Genomic DNA, 22,269 nt, shown 5'->3' with positions numbered 1-22,269 from the left:
ATTGCTGCATGCATAATGCACAAAAAGGAATACCACATATCTGTACATCGGAATATATTATATAATTGCAATGTCATAGCCGCACGTGTGGGCTCCTCCCCAAGGGGTGTGGCCTCCATGTGAAAAATACCATTGCATATTCTTTAACTTTTAAATATCATTATTCAGAAAAAAGAATAGATATTTGGAGGGCATCATGAATTGGCATGAGATAATCAGGAAAAAAATCAGATATAGCATATCGTGCATATATAATCATGTTAATAGGCCAGTAATGATATTCATAATACACATAGATGTCAAAGGGGCTCATCATGCATTCATCAATATTCACATGATGCTATAACCTCCATGCAAGACTACCACCAGTAATCGCATATAAATAATACACAGAAATTGGCTATTTGTTCGCATAACACTCCGATGCAGTATAGATTTCTTTAGTGCCATAACGACATCATAAATGCACTGTGAAGACATAAAAATACAAATAAGTGAGTGAATTAAAATCCATATAAATGGCATAACCAATGCAGAGAAAGCAGAATAACTACAGGAACATATGGGTATCGTATTCGTGATTTAGACCCTTTGGGGTCATTGTATCAAGTGTAAAAATCCAATATAATTCTTTCTTTAATAACATTCGTGTTCTATCACCCCCCTAGATGTTTCGGGTACAGAATCAATGATGCGGAATTTTAATTGGCATACCGAGTGTCCACAGTCATGAAAATGGCGTGGTACTGGCTGATCTAATTTTTTGGTGCGTATCGCGCTCTTGTGGCTCGAAATTCTACTCCTCACCTCCTGTGTTGTTTGGCCGACATATTGTAGGCCACACGGGCAGGTGAGTAAGTGGATGACATATGTCGATGAACATGTGTGACGTCCCTTGATATGAAAACTTTTCCCGGTCTGTGAATGAAAAAATTGACTACCCTTGATCATGTTTGAGCAACTGGAACAACCCAAACATGGGTAACTGCCTGTCCCGACCGATAAAAATGTTCTAGATGTCCGAGAGATAGTTTTTTCATAAGTTGACCGTACCAATATGTCGCGCAGACTAGTGCAGCGTTTATATGACATAATTGGCAGTTCACGGAATGCATTCGCCTGTGGAGCTAGCTGCAATAATGGCCAATGTTTACGTAGAATAAGGAGCCCACACGTGGGGAGGAGCCTACACGTGCGGCTATGACATTGCAATTATATAATATATTCCGATGTACAGATATGCAGTATTCTTTTCTGTGCATTTTAAAATATGCAATGATATTTTTCAAGTATAGGCCACACCCCTCGGGGAGGAGCCCACACGTGCGGCTATGACACTGCAACTATACAATATATTCTGATGCATAGATATGCGGTATTCTTTTCTGTGCGTTTAAAGTTAAAGAATATGCTATGGTATTTTGCACGTGGAGGCCACACCCCTTGGGGAGGAGCCCACACGTGCGGCTATGACATTGCAATTATATTATATATTCCGATGTACAGATATGTGATATTCCTTTTTGTGCGTTATGCATGCAGCAGTGGCTCATAAACTTGTCTTTGTGTCCACTATAGATGTTGATTTATCTATGTAGGATCACATAGTGGGACTTGGCTGCACATCTATGACGTGCCCGATGATGCGGCTCATTTTGGACACGTGACCACGTCTCACTGGCGCGGCTTGATTACGTCATGGTGACTACTAAGAAACACTGACATTTATGTCTAGTAGTAGCTCTATGGAGCAGGGTGTGAACAGGATATGTGCCCAATGATGCTGCACGCTCCAGTCATGTGACCACGCTATACAGACGTGATGTGATGATGTCACGGTGGATGGGAGGAGACTCATACAGATTTCAGCCAGTAGGAGCCTTGCATAACACGTCTCCATGGCGACATAGCCACAAGAGGAAGTGAAAGGTTGCTACAACGCTCTACCATAGCTACAAACTCCGCAGCATGTGTGTGCCATAATAACATCAATGAATGCAGGTGAATTTTATCATGTGATCTATTGTGATTGGTTTAATGTGATACTAGACACACTATATATTTGTATGTTGTTCACTTGTTGTCCATACTTCACCAAGACTCTTGTAGTCGAAACGTCGTGTTTTTCTGTCTGGGAGGAAAGAAGTAAAGAAACTTCATTGCTTTGCGCCTTGATCTGCTGTTTCCACTACTTCATCAACATTTGTACTAAACAGCGGCTTGGCTTGGATCCCAAACCCAGTGGGCGTGCAGGATACCTGTTCAAACCATATGGTACTCATATTGTGCTGCTGACAACTTTTTGCCTTTGTAGCAGAAGTATAGGCAGACCCCTGTAACATGTAAGTGGCAGCAGTATAGGCAGACCCCTGTAACTTTCTCGTAGCAGAAGTATAGGCAGGCAGGCAGAACCCAGTAAAATTTCTGTAGTAATAGTATAGGCTAACCTCTGAAACATTGGGATACCACGAGCGTAGACGAAGGCCGGAAAAATTAGTTTGATAAGAGTGTAGGCATGGGCCCGGAAAATAAGTGTACCAAGAGTGCAAGTGTACCTCTGAAAAATTTGTCAACCGAGAGGGCAGGTGAAACCCATAAACATTTTTTTTAAGATACAGCTCACTGTTGCTTAATTTGTAACAGAGCCTGGAGGCAGCCCTGTTGGAAAAATTGGTTCATGTAAGAGTCAATACTTTTGAAACTTAGAAAAATTGTAAAAACACTGGTAGATGTAGATGAGCCTTTTGGGCCGCAGAAAAATTGGGCGTTCAGCGTGATGACATGTTGTTTCTGGAGGAGGAGTAGCAAGAGGAGGACTAATGTCAGAGACAGATTGACAAAAATAAATGCCCCGTTTTCCCCGTGATAGAGAGGAGTGCTTTTATCTGCGGTTGCAGCGAAAAGAACCTTTAGGTTCCGCTGCTCTCCGCCGGTGGAGAGGAGAAGTCTGGGGTAATCCAGGCTTTGTTCATCTTTATGAGTGTAAGCATGGCGGCACTGGCAGTTCACAGGCAGGTATGCTTGTCCGTGATGATTCCCCCAGCTGCACTAAACTCCCTCTCTGACAAGACGCTAGCGGCAGGGCAAGCCAGCACCTCCAGGGCATACAGCGCAAGCTCATGCCACGTGTCCAGCTTTGACACCCAATAGTTGTATGGAGCTGAGGCATCACAGAGGACGGTGGTACGATCAGCTATGTACTCCCTCACCATCTTTTTACAGTGCACCCTCCGACTCAGCCTTGACTAGGGAGTGGTGACACAGCTTTGCTGGGGAGCCCTAAAGCTGGCAAAGGCCTTGAAGAGTGTTCCCCAGCCTGCACTGAACATGCTGCCTGATCTCCGCACCTCCCCTGCTACCTGGCCCTCGGAACTGCGCCTTCTGCCACTAGAGCTGTCAGATGGGAAGTTTACCATCAGTTTGTCCACCAGGGTCCTGTGGTATTGCACCACTCTCGAACCCCTTTCCTCTTCGGGAATGAGAGTGGAAAGGTTCTCCTTATACCGTGGGTCGAGAAGGGTGTACACCCAGTAATCCATGTTTCCACAAGCCTGAACGGCAGCATCTCCAGGCTGATCAATTTGGCAATGTGCACGTTTAAAGCTTGAGCTTGCGGGTGCGTGGCAGCGTTTTTGCGCTTTCGCTCCAACGCTTGCGCTAGCAACAGCTGGACGCTGCGCTGAGAGACATTGCTGGATGGGGCCGAGGACAGCGGAGGTGAGGGTGTGGGTGCAGGCCGCAAGGCGCTCGTGCCTGTGTCCTGAGAGGGGGGTTGGATCTCAGTGGCAGGTTGGGGCACAGGATGAGAGGCAGTGGTGCGACCCGGAGGCGGTAAACGGCCTTCGTCCCACTTTGTGGGGTGCTTGGCCATCATATGCCTGCGCATGCTGGTGATGGTGAGGCTGGTAGTGGTGGCTCCTCAGCTGATCTTGGCGCGACACAGGTTGCACACTACTGTTCGTCGGTCATCCGCGCTCTCACTGAAAAACATCCCCAACTTTGAACCCCTTGGCCTCTGCACTTTTGCTTGGCACGAGGGGTTGCTTTGGGAAACAGTTAGGGGATTCTTTGCTCTGGCCCTGCCTCTACCCCTTGCCACCCCACTACCTCTTCCAACCTGTCCTGCTGCAGCACTTGCCTCCCCCTCTGAAGACCTGTCCTTAGTTGGCTTAGCAAACCAGGTGGGGTCAGTCACCTCATTGTCCAGCGGCTCTTCCTCCGAATCCTCTGTGCGCTCCTCCCTCGGACTTACTGCCCTTACTACTACCTCACTGATAGACAACTGTGTCTCATCATCATCATCCTCCTCACCCACTGAAAGCTCTTGAGACAGTTGTCGGAAGTCCCCAGCCTCATCACTCGGACCCCGGGAACTTTCCAAAGGCTGGGCATCGACAAACTCCTCAGGTGAGAGAGGAACCATTTTTTCCCAATCAAGGCAGGGGCCCGAGAACAGTTCCTGGGAGTCTGTCTGCTCATCAGAATGTGTCATTTTCATGGAGTGAGGAGGCTGGGAGGAAGGAGGAGCAGCAGCGAGAACATTCAGAGTTGCAGCAGTGGATGGCGTAGAAGACAGGGTGGTCGATACATTGCTGGATGCATTTTCTGCCATCCAAGACAGGACCGGCTCGCACTGTTGTGTTTGTAATAAAGGTCTACCACACAGACCCAAAAATTATGATATGAAGCTGCGGACCCCAGAAACTTGCCTCCCTCCTAATCCCGCAGCAGCCGGCTGTGATTCACCTGGACCAGGAACTCGGCCAGTGCCCACACCCTCACTTGGACCTCCTCGTCCACGTCCAGGTCCTCTAGCCTTACCCCTACCCCTCAGCATGGTGGATTACGAATAGAACAGACACAGAGCGGTGTAAATAATTATGGAATTATTGGCGTACAGTTGGAGGCTGACAGCAGTTATGTAACGTAAACTGCAGCCAGAAAAAATTTAACGGAAGGCTGGAAAAAGGTCTGACTCTGCAATAGTGATGCACTACAACTCCCAACAGACAACATGTAAAATGCACACTGTCAGGGGTAGCCCAATGAAGGAGCTTTTCTTGTAATTTTTTTGAAAAAGAATACAGGCTATATAGCCTGTATATGACTTTCCCTCTATCAGTGGCTGTGGCCGTACGCTGTGCGTGAAGTTGATGGCAGGCACAGAGTGATGTAAATAATTATGGAATTATTGTCGTACAGTTGGAGGCTGACAGCGGTATTGTAACGCTAACTCCAGGCAGAAGCAAAGAATACGGAAGGCTGCAAACAGGCCTAGCTGTGCAATAGTGATGCACTACAACTCCCACCAGACACCCAGTCAATTTCAGACGGTCAGGGGTAGCCCAACAAAGGAGCCTTTATTGTAATTTTTTGGAAAAAGAATACAGGCTATATAGTGTGTATGTGACTTTCCCTCTTTCAGGGGCTGTCGCCGTACGCTGTGCCTGAAGCTGACGGCAGGCACAGAGCGGTATAAAAAATTATGGAATTATTGGCATACAGTTGGAGGCTGACAGCGGTTATGTTACGCAAACTGCAGCCAGAAAAAAATTATACGCAAGGCTGCAAACAGGCCTAGCTGTGCAATAGTGATTCACTACAACTCCCACCAGACACACAGTAAATTTCAGACGGTCAGGGGTAGCCCAACTAAGGAGCTTTTATTGTATTTTTTTTAAAAAAAGAATACAGGCTATATAGCCTGTATGTGACTTTCCCTCTACCAAGTGCTGTCACCGTACGCTGTGCCTGAAGCTGACGGCAGGCACAGAGCGGTGTAAAAAATTATGGAATTATTGGCGTACAGTTGGAGGCTGACAGCGGTTATGTTACACAAACTGCAGCCAGAAAAAAATTATACGCAAGGCTGCAAAAAGGTCTAGCTGAGTAATAGTGAAGCACTGCAACTCCCAGCAGCCACGCAGTAAAATGCAGACAGTCACAGGTAGCCCTTAGAAGGAGCTTTTTAAAAAAAAAATTTGAAAAAGAATACAGGCTATATAGCATGTATATGACTTTCCCTCTATCAGGGGCTGTTGCTGTGCCTGAAGCAGACGGCAGACACAGAGCGGTGTAAAAAATTAGGGAATTATTGGCGTACAGTTGGAGGTTGACAGCGGTTATGTAACGCAAACTGCAGCCCAAAAAAATTATGCGCAAGGCTGCAAAAAGGCCTAGCTGCGTAATAGTGAAGCACTACAACTCCCAGCAGCCACGCAGTAAAATGCAGACGGTCACAGGTAGCCCTAAGAAGGACCGTTGGGGTTCTTGTAGACAGGATTCTACACTACCACTGTCCCTGCCTCACCAGTACTGCCCCTATACTCTGTATAATTGACTGCAGACTGAGAACGCTATAGCTGTAATAGTCTGCAGAGCCCAAGATGAAAAAAAAATTTTTGGTGCAAAACTGCTCCCAGCAGCCACAACAGTAATGCACAAGGTCAGATGTGGCCCTAAGAAGGACCATTGGGGTTCTTGAAGATGCTTACACTATGCCTAAATGAGCAACAGCACCTTCCCTAATCTCTGCCAGTGTGTGTCTGAGGCGAGCCGCGGGCGGGACCGCTTTAAGTACTCTGTGGTCACTTGATCTCACCAGCCACTCCCTGCAGGGGGGTGGGATAGCGCTATCACGTCACAGGAGGAAGTTGTAATGCCTTCCCTGCATGTCTATTGGCCAGAAAATGGCGCTAAACATGCAGGGAAGGAAATGGAATTGACTCGAGTACCGCGTGGTGCTCGTCTCGAGTAACGAGCATCTCGAACACCCTAATACTCGAACGAGCATCAAGCTCGGATGAGTATGCTTGTTCAACTCTAATGCTGATTCTATCAATGATACCGTGTACCCTTTATCTTTAAATCTTTTGATCAGTATCTCAGCTTGCTTCTCATACAATTTCTGAGTTGAACAGTTTCTCCTGATGTGCTTAAATTGGTCATATGGTACATTGACCTTCCATGCTTTAGCATGGCAACTAGAGAAGCTCAAAAAGCTATTAGTGTCCATGTTTTTGAAGTGGGTTTTAGTGATAATTATTTTGCCCACTTAAGAGTGTAATTCTAGGTCTAGAAAAATCATACTTATTTTGCTAATATTACTCGTTAGGGTCAAATTCCAATTGTTGTGATTAATTTGTGAAATGAAGGACTCTAAATCCTCCTGTTTCCTCTTCCATATAAATAATATATCATCAATAAACCGTCTGTAAAAAGTAATCTGTTCATTCTTTAAAATATTCTCCTGAAAACCCCCCATAAAAATATTTGCGTAACTTGGCACGAACTTCGTCCCCATTGCGTCCGTAATTGATTGACAGCTGAGCGCTTCCTCTGATTGATCACAGCACTTAGCCTCCTTCCCTTTACAAACCAAACAATAGGAATTACCTTGTACATGAATCCTCCTCCCAATTCCCTATTCCATCCATGCACCCTGTAACCACGCCCCCCTTTTTAGTCAAGCCAATCAATTAACATTGAATTGTTTTTCCCACCCTCTCTCAGGTATTTACACCTCTGACTTGTCCTCAGCTCCCTTGCTAAAGAACTTTTTTCTCCCCTGTCCCTCCTGCACGCAGGTAAGCAAACTTCTCCTTTATCCTCTAACCTATATTGACACATTAATTCCTTTCCTTCCCCCTTCCCCTTCCATCCTAGTATTACTTGATCAGCAGCAAAAAAATCCCTCCAGTGCTCAGTTCAATCTAACCGCCGCCCTGCACTTAATTATCCTGCTAGAACCCTCTGCCATATATCATCCATACATCTTCCCTAATCTGACAATTTTTCATTTTCAGGACCTCCAACACATCTAATACACCTTTGGAATCGTGTCACCCCCAGGCATCCTGCTGGTGAGCCCCTTTTCTCAATTTCTAATTAGTTTTATTCTCATTTTTGTTGGTTACAAAAAGGTGTCCTTCCTTTTTTTTTTCCCTAACCTTATCCCACACCATGAACCCAATGCTGTCAATGCACACCTTCTGAAGTAGCTTTCCAATAGATGTGTTTTTTTGTTTTTTTTTTCGTTTCTCATTTTCACATACATATACACATCTATTTATGCACCCCCTCGGGTGTAGCAATCATATCATGTTTCCCAATAGGCTGTACATGCATTTTAATTCTGTAGTCATTCTGGTCAGCTGAAAGCAACCACACGATTTTCAGACCATTCCGCTTTCATATTGGTATTTTAAAGATTGGTATTTCACTCAGGTTGTCTTCATCCTATTTTAACAGATATTTGTTGTGTATAAATTTCATGTTATTTTACATGTACGGATGCTCATATTCTTTTATGTTTTTTGTCTCATATATATTTTATCACTATTTAGATCGATGTTTTTATCATATATTTATTGTTCTTATTGACACATTTGTGAGATTTCAATATGTATATGAATTTTGTGTTTTTTTTCCCCTCTCCTCCCCTTTCTTTGTTAATCACTCCTCCATTATCTATTTGTACTTATCACACAGTCCTATCCAGCCAAACTGACGAAGGGGTTCTTTCCCAAAACGCGTATTCTATTGCTGGTTTTTAATTTGTGAAAAAATAAAAAAGAAGTGCTTTCACCATCACACATTGGACTTTGATCTACATCGTCTAGTAGCTTAGAGGGTTGCGCCTCCATACCAGTTCTTTTCACATCCTTTTCGATCCTCCTAGTGAGGGCAGCGATGTGTTGCATACTGGGAGTCTGGCACACCTGGCTGATTTCATGTTAAGCTGCCTTGCCCGTGACCCTCGAGTTAGACGCTTTCGGGCCAACACAGATTACTTGGTGTTCACCCTTCTTGACCCACGGTATAAGGAGAACCTTTCCTCTCTCATTCCTGAAGAGGAAAACAGTACGAGAGTGATGCAATACCACAAGGCCAGGGTGGAAAAGCTGATACTAAACTTCCCATCTGACAACACTAGTGGTAGAGGGCGTAGTTTAGTGAGACAGCTATCAGGGGAGACGAGGGGAACAGGCAGCATGTCCAGTGCAGGCAGGGGAACACTCTCCAAGGCCTTTGCCAGTTTTATGGCACCCCAGCCAGACTGTGTCACCACTCCCTAGTCTAGGCTGAGTAGGAGGGAACAGTGTAAAAAGATGGTGAGGGAGTACACAGCTGACTGCACCAATGTCCTCCGTGATCCCTCTGCTCCATACAACTATTGGGTGTCAAAGTGGCACGAACTTGCGCTGTACGCCCTGGAGGTGCTGGCCTGCCCTGCCGCTAGCATGTTATCAGAGAGGGTGTTTAGTGCAGCTGAGGGGATTATCACGGATAAGCGTACCCACCTGTCAACTAACAGCGCCGTCAAGCTTACACTGATTAATATGAACAAAGCCTGGATTTCCCCTGACTTCTCTTCCCCACTGGTGGAAAGCAGCTTAACATAAAGTATCTTTACTCTGGAACTGGGGAACCATTCACCCTCTATCACCCCAAAAAAGGGTAGAAGTAGCTTTGTCTATCGTTTTCTGATCTTTTTTAAACCAGCATGTCAGCACGCTGAACAGCCAATTCTTCAGAGGGCCAAAAGGCTCTGTAAAAACTATTTTTTTTGGAGGGCTGCCTCCAGGGTCTGTCAAAACTATTTTTTCTGAGGGCCACCTTCAGGTTCTAGCCGCCAAATTTTGAAGAGGTTCACCACTAGAGTTCAGTAAACGTGCTGGTTCCAGCTTCATATGCCCACAGAGTCCACAAATGTATCCCAGCGCAGTGTGCTTTAAGCAAGTATTGTACGAGCTCTATGTTAAAAACATATTTGAGGGGTTCAGCTGCACTCTGGGTAAACAAATCTTTTAGGGGTGCACTTTTTACTCTTGTTACACAAATCTTTCAGGGGTTCGCCTATACTCTTGGTAAACAAGTGTTTCAGGGGTTCACCTATACTCTTGATAAACAAATACCCTGCACCCTCGCTCAAAAAATCTTTCAGGTTCTCACCTGCAATCTTGGTAAAAAAAAATTCTTCTTTTTAAAATGGCTTGTTTTCTTAATTAAAAATGTAGAAGTACTGCCCCCCCCCCCCCCCCCCATGCTGGCGTTTGTGGCTAATGAAATGCTGTGATGGAGGTGGCATGGGATCACACTTACAATCATACATTAATTTGTCTGTGATTTGTTAGCTATGAAGAACAATTTTAAGAGGGTCACATGGCGTACAGAAACATATCCCAGCACGGTGTCCATCTTTGCCCACTAATTTCTTTACAGTTCATGCTGTTTTTCCCTGGGGCACTGATTAACAAGCCTCTCGGGGAGAGGCAGGGGCTGTGAAAGGTGGTAGCTTGCCTGTCGGTGGACCGCCACCTGAATCCCATTAAGCAAGTACGAGCTGTCGCTCAAAAAATCTTTCAGGTTTTTACCTGCACTCTTGGTAAACAAATCTTTCAAGGGTGCACCTATACTCTTGGTAAACAAATCCCTTTAGGGGTTCACCTATACTCTTGGTAAACAAATCTTTCAGGGTTTCACCTGCACTCTTGGCAAACAAATCTTTCAGGGGTTCAACTACACTCTTAATAAACAATTCTTTAAAGGGTTCACCTATACTCTTTCAGGGGTTCACCTGCACTCTGGGTAAAAAAATCTTTTGTTTTAGAATGAGTTGCTGAATTGTGGAGATGTCGAAGTACTGGCATCTGAGTCCCCTTTATGCCCACGTTTGTGGCTCATGAAATTTTCTGACGGAGGTGGCATGGTATTGGAATTATGATCATACGTTAGTTTATCAGCAATTCTCATCAGCATTGTGGGCTATCGCCCACAATTTCAAAGAGGGTCACTGCCAGGCCCTGCCAACCCTCTGCAGTGTGTGTCTCCTGTTCCTCCTCATCCAATACGCACTTAAAAATAGACATGAGAGTGGTATGGCTATCAAGGGACCGTGTGGGATGAGGACAGCTAAACGCTGCGCTGCAAAAAATTTCAGTACGCTGTGGACTACTGAGTAGGCGAAGGGGTGCGCCTTACCCCGTCTGGGATGGGGACAGCTGGACGCTGCGCTGGGAAAAACTTTCAGTACATTGTGGACGCAGGCTCGTGCAGGGGGGATTGGACAGCAATGCCAGCATGTAACACAGGAGAAGTGGCAGTGGTGTCATCCGCAGGCTGTGATTGGCCTTCGGTCCACCTAGTGTGGTGTTTAGCTAAGATGTGCCAGCGCATGTGCCTTGTTGATTATGGTCTGGCCCAACTAAATTGTTAGGGGGGTGACCACCAGGCTCTTACCCACAATTTGGCTTAATAGTGTGACCTAAGAGCCTCAGATGTATCCATGCATGCTGCCCCTGCCGTTCCCTATCCATTTCTGTGGTGTTTCCATCACTTTTTTTAATGTTTTCAGGTGAATCACACACCCTCCACTATGCAGAGCAGCAGTTACCTTGAAAAATGCTTGAGTCTCCCATTGACTTCAATGGGGTTTGTTACGCGAAACGAGTTCTTAAGCATTACGAAAAGCTTGACTCAAGTCACGAGCACCCAAGTATTTTGGTGCTTGCTCATCTCTAATGCCAACACTTTTATTAACTGTAGTCAAATTGCTCATTCCCTTAATATGGCAAAACAAGGACCCCCCCCCCCCCCTCCTCTTACCCAGTGGGAAAACAAAATACATCAAATTTTGAGGAGCTAATGAGTTGGGAGAACAGTACCAGAACTAAATTCTTGAACACATTGCCCCAATGGTTTGAACCTAAAAAACAAACAGATGGCCATACAACAATATCCAGAATCGCCCAATCCCCCTCACCATCTAACACAGTCCCTCCAGATACTGGGAGTCTCTCAAACGATCTCTAGAAACATGCCTATTACTTATGAATAATAAAACTCCAGACTAGAAACTCTTCAAAACTAAAAACTCTTCAAAACTAGCCCAGATGACGAACTCCCCCTCACGACCCCCTTCTTACCTTCTTACAAGTTCAGAGATTATCGTTTTATAGTTAAGGATAAGATTATTAGCTTCTGCAATGGTTGCAAAGTAAAACCCAATCGGAGTCAAATTGGATAAGTGTATTAACACTGTTGTGAATTGTATTTGACTGTTTCCTATGCGAGACCTGCGTGTCTCAATCACAATGTTTCATAACTTTACTTACGCTTTATTCACCTGCCTTGATGCTTATCGTACAATGCAGATGGGTTTGTTTCAACATGATCTCTTAATAAAAATAGATTGTTTAAAAAAAAAAAAAAACAGCCATGGGTCGGTTCTACAAGAGCGTACAACAGCTGCATTTATGTATCCATAACACAGTGGAGGGTATCCGGACCCAGACTCAGACCATCATAGAGATCTATGATGTTCTGAGGTCCAGACAGTACACCCATAGTCAGGCCAGGATGCTAGTCCGTAATGATGATGATAATTATCCGTCACTCTAAGGAGCAATGTTCTCCACATGTTTCTGTCTTTCACCGCTTCTTTCAGTTCCGCAATTGACATGTTCGCGGTGGCCTTGATTGTATCTAGCCATCTTGTTCTTTGTCGTCCTGATCTTCTCTTTCCACTGACTTTGCCAAGTAGCAATACTGTTTCCAGTGAGTTAGCGCACATTATGTGGCCAAAAAAAGAGAGCTGATGTTTGATGATTTTGCTGTCCGTATTACAGATCCATAAATGCGTACATAATACAGTCATGTGAAACCAGAGTGTGTTCATACGTTGCTGATTTACTGCAGATTTTGGTGTAGATCTGCAGCAGATTTAACCCCTTGAATTTGAATTGAATTAAAATGGTGAGTAACAATGCAACATTACATAGGTATATGCAGGTTTTGCAGCATTTTACCATACAGTCATGTGAGGCCGACCATGAGATATCACATTTTTGTATTTGTTTGTGAAGGTCTTTTGTGCATATTGAGTAATATATTTCCTTCTTGTACAGTATCTACAAAGAGTTAATGTCTATACTCACAATTCTTCAATTTGTATATCTGGGATCCATACATAATCAGAGGGAATAGAAAGTACACCCATATTGTCATACTCCTCTGGGTCCCACTGGAGAAATTCATCATCCCAGATCTAAAGAGAGAAAACACCATTTAAGCGACCCTCCAGTAAACAGATGAAAATTGATATGTAAGTCAGTACCTACAAGGGAATAACTGCTTGCAATTTATTTTTCCTCAGATTTTAGGATCTTACTTTTTGGCAACATTTTAGCTCACTTCTATTAGGACAAAATTGTGGTGTCTGACATTAGTTTAGCTACAGTGTCTAAAATAGTCTGGGACACACCTCCGGCCTCATCATTAGGTTAGGCTGCTTCTGTAGCCAAACACTAGTCACAGAACACAACTCTGTTGTAGTGCAATCAATGTAATGGTAGCCTCTTTAAGATCAGGGCATAGATAGGGTTTGATTTGGTGTGAGAGGGGGCAACTGCAGGAATACATTGGCAAACATGGAATGTAGATTGATTTTCACATTGCGGACTATTACTCCTCTCTGCTTGAATGAACATTTTAGTTTTGCTACGTTCCTGTGAGCCCTTTATGTCTCCCTGCTGTCATTTAGTTGCATTTTTATTCATGTTTTAAGGTATTTTTTTCATATTACATGAGTATAATTATTACCATGTTTCTCCAAAAATAAGACCCTGTCTTATATTCATGTTTGCCACAAAAGAGGCACAGGGTCTTATTTTCGGGGGATGTCTTATACTCAGCAGGTGTCATACGGGTCCCTCCACTGTTCTCCACAGTTTTGACAGGCTTCTATGCAGTTTTCAGCCGCCGATAGAACATTGTTTGCTGGTAGCAGGGTTTGAAAACCCCGCCTCCGGCAGGCGATTGCTCTGATTGGTTCTCGAGTGCCATGGCTTAGCCCATCCCTGCGGAATCCGTTGGGGGATTATTCACTTTGGCCCTGCCTCTACTCCTGGCCACCCCACTGCCTCTTCCAACCTGTCCTGCGGCTGCACTTGCCTCCCCCTCTGAAGACCTGTCCTCAGTTGGCTTATCAAACCAGGTTGGGTCAGTCACCTCCTCGTCCAGCGGCCCTTCCTCCGAATCCTCTGTGCGCTCCTCCCTTGGACTTACTGCACTTACTACTGCCTCACTGATAGACAACTGTGTCTCATCATAATCATCGACCTCCTCACCCACCGAAAGCTCTTGAGACAGGTGCCGGAAGTCCCCAGCCTCATCACTCGGACCCCGGGAACTTTCCAAAGGTTGGGCATCGGTCACGACAAACTCCTCAGGTGGGAGAGGAACCATTTTTTCCCAATCAGCACTGGGGCCCGAAAACAGTTCCTGGGAGTCTACCTGCTCATCCGAATGTGTCATTTTCATGGAGTGAGGAGGCTGGGAGAAAGGAGGAGCAGCAGCGAGAGGATTCAGAGTTGCAGCAGTGGACGGCGTAGAAGACAGGTTGCTGGAGACATTGCTGGATGCACTTTCTGCCATCCACGACAGGACCTGCTCACACTGCTTATTTTGTAATAAAGGTCTACGACGTGGACCCAAAAATTGTGATATGAAGCTGGGGACCAGAGAAACTTTCCTCTCTCCTACTCCCGCAGCAGCCGGCTGTGATTCACCTGGACCAGGAACTCGGCCAGTGCCCACACCCTCACTTGGAACTCCGCGTCCACGTCCACGTCCTCTAGCCCTACGCCTACCCCTCAGCATGGTGGATTACGAATAGAGCAGACACAGAGCGGTGTAAAAATTTTTGAATTCTTATTGGCGTGCAGTTGGCGTGAGACAGCGCTTATGTAACGCAAACTGTAGCCAGGAAAAAAATTATTCAGAAGACTGCAAGCACGCCTAGCTGTGCAATATGCAATACTGATACTCCTGAGCTCCCACCAGCCACGCAGTGAAATGCAGAGAGTCACAGCTAGCCGTAAGGATTTTCTGTATTTTTTTGGTAATTTTTGTGCAATGCAATGCAATGCAAGCTGTATTGCGCCAATGTGAGTTTCCCTGTATGGGGGTCTGTCACCGTGCGTGCAGTTTACAGCAGACACACAGCGGTGTAAAAAATGTTTGAATTCTTATTGGCGTGCAGTTGGAGTGAGACAGCGCTTATGTAACGCAAATTGTAGCCAGGAAAAAAATCATTCAGAAGACTGCAAGCACGCCTAGCTGTGCAATATGCAATACTGATACACCTGACCTCACAGCAGCCACACAGTGAAATGCAGAGAGTCACAGCTAGTCGTAAGGATTTTCTGTATTTTTTTCGTAAGTTTCCCTGTATGGGGGTCTGTCACCGTGCGTGCAGTTTACAGCAGACACACAGCGGTATAAAAATTTTTTTAATTCTTATTGGAGTGCAGTTGGAGTGAGACAGCGCAAACTGCAGCCAGGAAAAAAATTATTTGGAAGACTGCAAGCACGCCTAGCTGTGCAATAATGAGGTACTACAACTACCAGCAGACACAGAGTTAAATGCAGACGGTCACAGATAGCCCTAAACAGGTGCTTTTTTGGGGTACTTGTTGACAGGATTCTACAGTAGCACTGTCCCTGCCTCACCAATACTGCCCCTATACTCTGTAGAATTGGCTGCAGACTGAGAAGGCAATAGTCTGCAGAGCCCAAGATGAAAGAAAAAAATTGGTGCAAAGCTGCTCCTAGCAGCAACAACTGTAATTCACACGGTAAGATGTGGCCCTAAGAAGCACCGTTGGGGTTCTTCTACACTACCCACTGTCCCTGCCTGACCAATACTGCCCCTATACTACGTAGTACAGACTGCAGCCTGAGAACGCTATAGCCTGGACGTCCGATATAAAAAAATATATATATATTGTGCAAAACTGCTCCCAGCACCCACAACAGTAGTGCACTAGGTGAGCTGTGGCCCTAAGAAGGACCATTGGGGCTCTTGTAGACACTAACACTCTCCCTATAGCAGCAGCACTCTCCCTAATCTCTGCCAGCGTGTGTCTGAGGCAATCAGCGGGCGGGAAAGATTTAAATACTTGGCGGTCACCTGATCTCGCCAGCCACTCACTGCAGGGGGGTGGGATAGGGCTGGAACGTCACAGGAGGAAGTTGTAATGTCTTCCCTGCATGTCTATTGGCCAGAAAATGGTGCTAACATTTCAGGGAAGTAAATGTTATTGACTTGAGTGCCGCGTGGTGCTCGTCTCGTATAATGAGTATCTCGAACACCCTAATACTCGAACGAGCATCAAGCTCGGACGAGTATGCTCGCTCATCTCTAGCCACCACTTCTGCATCTGTGAAAGCCAGTGTTTCTGGATTGTGCATTTGGCAGCTAGGAGGAATACATGTACAAACGGTGGGATGGGTGGTTGTTCGGTCATATCTGTCTGTTGCAGCTCGACATGGAAAAGTAAGGAAAGCCTGTTTACACCTATTTTTATCTTACATTTAGTTTGGATGTATTGTGATTCCTAGAATGCTTTTATTTGTGCACATGACCATATGTAATGCTCAGAGTCTGTGACCGGAAGGCCACCTTATGGGCACTTCAACAGTCGGTCCAGAATTGTTGTCGTGGCTGGGATGTTGAAGCCATAAATGGCATAGTGCATTATTTTGAAAAAGGATTTTCTCCACACCTCGCTCTGCATGTGCTTGCATAACGTGTCCAAGCTTCGAGTGAGCTTGGTTTCTAAGTCGTCATCTTGTATGACTTTTTTCCATTGTGTAAAGAGCTTATGTGCCCCTGGCTCGTTGAATTTGCTTCTAATGGTTTTCTGTATTTTTGATAGCGATGGTGTCATATGCCACTGCGCAAGGAAGGTGTCGAAGTTGGTGGCCTCTGCTTTTCTTGCTAGATTTGTCAAACTGCTTTTAGAGAAGGACAGGGCCTGTTTTATTTGTAAGAATTGTGAGGGAGGTAGCTGGAATTTGTGTTGTAGTTCTAGTTTGGTGAGCTATCTTAGCTCTGTGTCATGCATGAAGTGGACAGCTACTTTGGGCCATTTACATGACATTTCTTGTATACCTTGTTGTCTTGTGTCCTGATAAATTTGGGGTGACTTATCAGGGCAAACGCTTAGCTATAAGAAAGGGGAGGCTGTAAGCCTTTCTTAGTTCCCTCCGAGTCTCTTAGTAGCTGGGATATCTTTAAGTCTATTGGGAGGGTTACATAGGCTGTATGTAGGAAAGCAACTAAGTTCCAGGGTGCAGCTAGGTTGGATTCAATTTCTCTGCAGGAATATGCATCAGTCTTCTGTATCCAATCTACTACCGCATTTCCCCAAAAATAAGACAGAGTCTTATATTAATTTTTTCTCCAAAATATTTCTTTTTCCATATATAGCTGCCTGGACACTGTTTAAAAATCATGCTAGGGCTTATTTTCAGGGTAGGTCTTATTTTCAAGGAAACGCGGTATGTGTCGGGTTAGGCAAGTTATGTTGTAGCTTCTTATGTTTGGAAAGTTTATTCCTCCCTCCCATTTGTCAGCATTAGCTTTTTGAGTGTGATGCAGTGTTTTCTGCCTGGCCAAATAAATTTAGTGAATTCTGAGTTTAGGTGGGTCACTTCTCGCTGTTTGAGCAGTAGGGGGATTATTTGCATTGGGTAAGTTTGAGAAGCTCCTAAGTTTTATGAGGTGGTGTTGTCCCAATAGGGATAGCAGCAAATGTAGCCATTACTTTAGTTCTCTTTTAACCCTTTCAAATCCATTTATTTTTTCTCACCCATTCTCCCCAGCTCCCAATAAGGGACAGGGACCTGCTTACCTGTCCGGCGTCTTCCACATTCTCCTTCTGCCTCCCGGCGTCCCTCTCCGCAGGGGGAGGAGGCTGGAAGAGTCGGGAGCAGTTCACTGAGTTCCCGCCCCTCTTCACTATTTGCATTAGGAAAGGGGGGTGGGGTTGCTACGTCCCGCAAGTTAGCTCCACCCGCTCCCATTGCAAATAGTGGCGAGGGGCGGAGAGGGGGCATGAGCTCAGAGTGCTGCTCCTGACTCTTCCAGCCTCCTCCCCCTGCACAGAGGGATGTCGTATATTGGCCAGGCTGAAAACCCAGACGATATACGGTCATCTGAATGCACCCTAAGGGCTTATTCCCGCCCCCCTAACCTGCCTCCTCTCCACCCCTTCTCTGCCCCTCTGCACTATTTGCAATGAGAGGAGGCGGGAAGTCAGCTGGGCTAAGTTCTGGGAATTAGCTCCGCCCGCAGCCTGCCCCCTCATTGCAAATAGTGCAGAGGGGCGGAGAGGGGGTGGAGAGTTAGCTAGAGGGAGCGGGAGCTCAGAGCACTGCTCCTGGCTCTTCCAGCCTCCTCCCCTTGCAGAGAGGGACGCCGTATATCGGCCGGCATGAATACGCGGCCGATATATGGTCGTCTGAATAAGCCCTTAAATTAATGAGGATTACACTCCTGGGATTCCCTGAAATGGCTTGCAAGGGGGCTTCTTTTCCAGGTTAGAGTTTTGGGCTGTTCCTGTACCTCCTCTAGAGTTGGTTGGAGCGGCATTGTGCACGCTCAGTCACCTCTCTATACCACTCCTCCCCACCATGATCATTGATCACTAATTTAAACATTTCATAGATGCCGTGGATACAGGATAAATCTTAGTGTGTAAAATACCCTTATAATATACAATTTATATAAATTTATATGGTGTTTTGCTTCACTTACCCAACTATCCAAAAAGTATATTGATAACAGCTGCTCCTTCTCCTCCTGCAAAGTACAAAAGGACATAGGATGCAAGAAAAGAAGAGAACTAAGACTCTGCTCACATTTGCATCAAGGCTTTCATAAATATCTTTTGACACATATGATGGTTTGGTACTTAAAGGGGTTTTCCAACAAATTAAAATTGCTTCAAAACCACTCTATCCTTCTTGGTTGCTATTAACCAGCACATGTGACTCCTGCAGTCAATCACTGATCACAGCATTGACTTTTTATAGCCAGTGATTGGCAGTAGCAGTTGCATGTTCTGGTCAGCAGAAACCAGAAAGGACAAAGTGGTTGTGAAGCAATCTTAAGTCATGGAAAAACCCCTTTAATGAATGGAAATGCAAGACTAAGTGAGACTCTAAGTAATAACACCAACTTTAGTGAGATCCCTTAGATTTTTTTCTTCTGTACTACGTAGAATATGGCAGTACTATACTAATCAATATGAACAAAATCTAACCATAAATATATATGTACTGTGTAAGGCTGGATTCACACGAACGTATATCGGCTCGGTTTTCATGCCGAGCCGATATACGTCGTCCTCATCTGCAGGGGGGGGGGTGGAAGAGCCAGGAGCAGGAACTGAGCTCCCGCCCCCTCTCTGCCTCCTCTCCCCCCTCACTCCGCCCCTCTGCAATGAGAGGAGGTGGGATGGGGGCGTGGCTAAGTTCCAAGAATTAGCCCCGCCCCGTCCCGCCTCTCCCCATTGCAAATAGTGCAGAGGGGCGGAGAGGTGGCAGAGAGGGGGCGGGAGCTCAGAGCACTGCTCCTGGCTCTTCCAGGCTCCCCCCTGCAGAGAGAGACAACGTAAATCGGCTCGGCGTGAAAACCCAGCTGATATACATTCGTGTGAATGCAGCCTAAGATATACATTTTTAAAAGTTCTCCAACAGTAACTAATAATACATCCTGCACCTGTTTTTGGCAAGAAATATACGGCCTTCAGCTAAATTATTCATATATTTTATGAACAGAAAAAAATTTCCTTAATCCAGTACTGCTTGTCCTAGTTTAGCTTGTTCTCGTCAGTGTGGTCTTGTTCCTATGGTTCTGTCTAGAACAAACTTGTTTCCTAACCTCTGCTTGTTTGTATTTACCTAGCTTTGGTTCATTATACAGCTTATTTGGTTTATTGTCTGAGTCCTAATTCCTTCTTCTTCTCAAGGATAGGATTTCAGATAGGATGTGTCAGTAGGAATAATTAAGGGTTACTTAGTGACAGTGGTGTCTGGTTTTAGGGTCAGTGTTAGAGAGATTAGGGAAAGATACAGGGAGTGTTGTTAGGGATAGGATTTATCTGGTTGTTATTTTTCTTGTATAGCAATGTGGAGGTTTAAATGCAGTTTTTATCGGAACAACAGTAGGAGGAGATGTACCAGACAAAGGTTTTCTCTTTAGTGCTCTTTACATCCCTGTATCTCGCACCATTTTCTATGGCTAAATATAACATAGTGTATATGTTTTGCCTGGAGTTTTCCCCTTATATGGGATAAACAGAACTTTGTAGAATCTGGGCAGATCATAAATTGGACGATATCTTGTAGAGTATCCTTTACTAATGCCCCCACCATATAGATTATTATAAAGTTCTCAAATACAGTGAGCTAAAGTGCAAATAACCTTGTCTTAAGGAAGTTTTCCCAGCAAATACTATTGATGACTTATCTTCAGGACTCCGGCCAATCAACTGATCGTCTGTACGCTGTCAGTGCCACAGCACAGAGGGGTACGGAGTAGAAGCAGTATCCTTTATTCCCCGAGTAGCGGCTGGCTATGCCTGCAATTACAACACCAGCTGCAACACAGGGGTCGAAGCAGTGGGCATCTGATCAGCTGATTGGCCTGAGTCCTGAGTGGCCGATCCCAGCCAATCAACACTATTTGCCCGGAGAACCCCATTTAGGTTTCCAGATGATGTGGCTACATCTTGAGCAGTTGCCTTTTTATAGGTTTTGGCAACAAGTGTAGCATCCGGACTACTAGCACCCATTCAGTGTTGATAAGTGTAGAACTGTATAACATGCAATTATGTAATCATACTTAGACTAGCATTATATGACATTATTTATTACAGCTATTTAAATATTATATCATTAAATACTTCCCCGGATCAGGAGATACAATACCCCCTAGTACAGTCGTATTTCAGTTACAAGATATATCAGCATGTTTGTTATTAGGATTTTTTGAGCTAAAAACTTGTGAATAGGGAAACAGCCTATCTCCACTTACCATTGCGAGGATCGCATATACAGTTATATCTATATACACCGTGGTGGTAGTATTCCATTTCTTTACAGGCCGCAGAGCCTTGTCATATCCATCTAACAGAGCGTTTTTTAATTGATGTTGGGTGAAATTTGAATTCTTAGTACTTCCTCTTGATTTGTTTATGTTTCTGCCTGTCAGAAACACATAAGAAATTAATATATTAATGCAACTACTCAAGTTACAATATTATTTATCTGTGATGACTATTGTAATGAGAGCCTGAAAAAAAACATAAAATGGCGAATGAATGTGAGACAAATTGTAGAGCTTTTTGAGATTTTTTTTTATTGCCCATGTTTCCCTATGGAGTCTTCTTTTTTCTCGCATCGCAACTCATGAAACTGCAATTTTCCTGCGATGTGATGCATTTTTAACATTACAAAGTTCTGTTGACTTTCGCAGTAAAAAATCATGCAAATTTTATTGTGTGATTTTATTGTAGGCGGCAGAGACCCGATGCATGATTTTTTCTCAAGAAAAAGCATCGCTGATGCTCAAAAATCGCCAAAACACAATTACGATTTTGCTGCGATTTTCTCATGGCAAAATAGCGATAACTATTAGTGTCATTTTTTTTAATGTGTTTTTGTTTCAACTTTCACCCCCGTTGCAGAATAAAGTTCCAGATCTAAGATTACTCATTAAATCATAGTATATTTTATAAGCGTTACATTGACGTTTTATTGATTTGGAATAGTGAGATCAAGGATTTAGAGTCTTTTATATCCAGGTTGAATCACAACGGATGAAATTTGGAATTAAGCGGTACCACCAGCAAGAGTAATATGATATTCTTAGATCTTGAACTATATTCTGCAATGGGTGCAAAAGTTGAAACAAAAAACACATTTTAAAAAAACTGACACTAATAGTAATCTCAACTTTTAGAGTTGCCATGCCATACAGTGGAGGACCAATTTATTGCATGCTTTTATTATATACCTTCCGTAGAGCACTATGTATATTATGATTTAAACCAGGTTTATGCATTCCTTATTTATTTATTTTTTTAAATAATGTATTTTTCTAAACATATTAGGACATTTTATCCCACTCCCTTTTAAGTAAATGTTTAAGTTTTTTTTTTCATTGGCACTGTTCATTTTATGGAATTGTGCCATTTGAGCGGAAGCAATAAGGTTCCTTTTGTTTTATAGAGACGTGGAAGGGCTCCTATACCCATTCAGAGTGTCTCCATGCCCTTTCTGACTTAATAGTCAGGTGTGAGATAATATTTCCTTTGTTCCCGTGGTCGAACACACGCTGGTGTTCCATGGGAGCGTCACGGATCAGGTGACTCGCGACTCCACCCCTCCCTCTTTTTGATCCAGGTGGAACGCACG

General features: G+C 44.5%; 1 long non-coding RNA gene across 1 annotated transcript; it reads right to left on the bottom strand.

Annotated features, from left to right (window-relative positions):
• Positions 1-290: 290 nt before the first annotated feature.
• LOC136631327 (uncharacterized) lies at positions 291-21,041 on the bottom strand. Its single transcript, XR_010793003.1, has 4 exons — positions 20,888-21,041; positions 18,605-18,649; positions 12,939-13,048; positions 291-468 (listed from the first exon to the last, which is right to left on the bottom strand). It is a non-coding gene; the product is annotated as an uncharacterized lncRNA (long non-coding RNA).
• Between the last annotated feature and the right edge of the window lie 1,228 nt (positions 21,042-22,269).

The sequence above is a fragment of the Eleutherodactylus coqui genome, chromosome 6 (assembly GCF_035609145.1).
Source record: "Eleutherodactylus coqui strain aEleCoq1 chromosome 6, aEleCoq1.hap1, whole genome shotgun sequence".
Lineage (NCBI taxonomy): Eukaryota > Metazoa > Chordata > Amphibia > Anura > Eleutherodactylidae > Eleutherodactylus > Eleutherodactylus coqui.
This window is presented reverse-complemented; position numbering and strand designations above follow the sequence as displayed.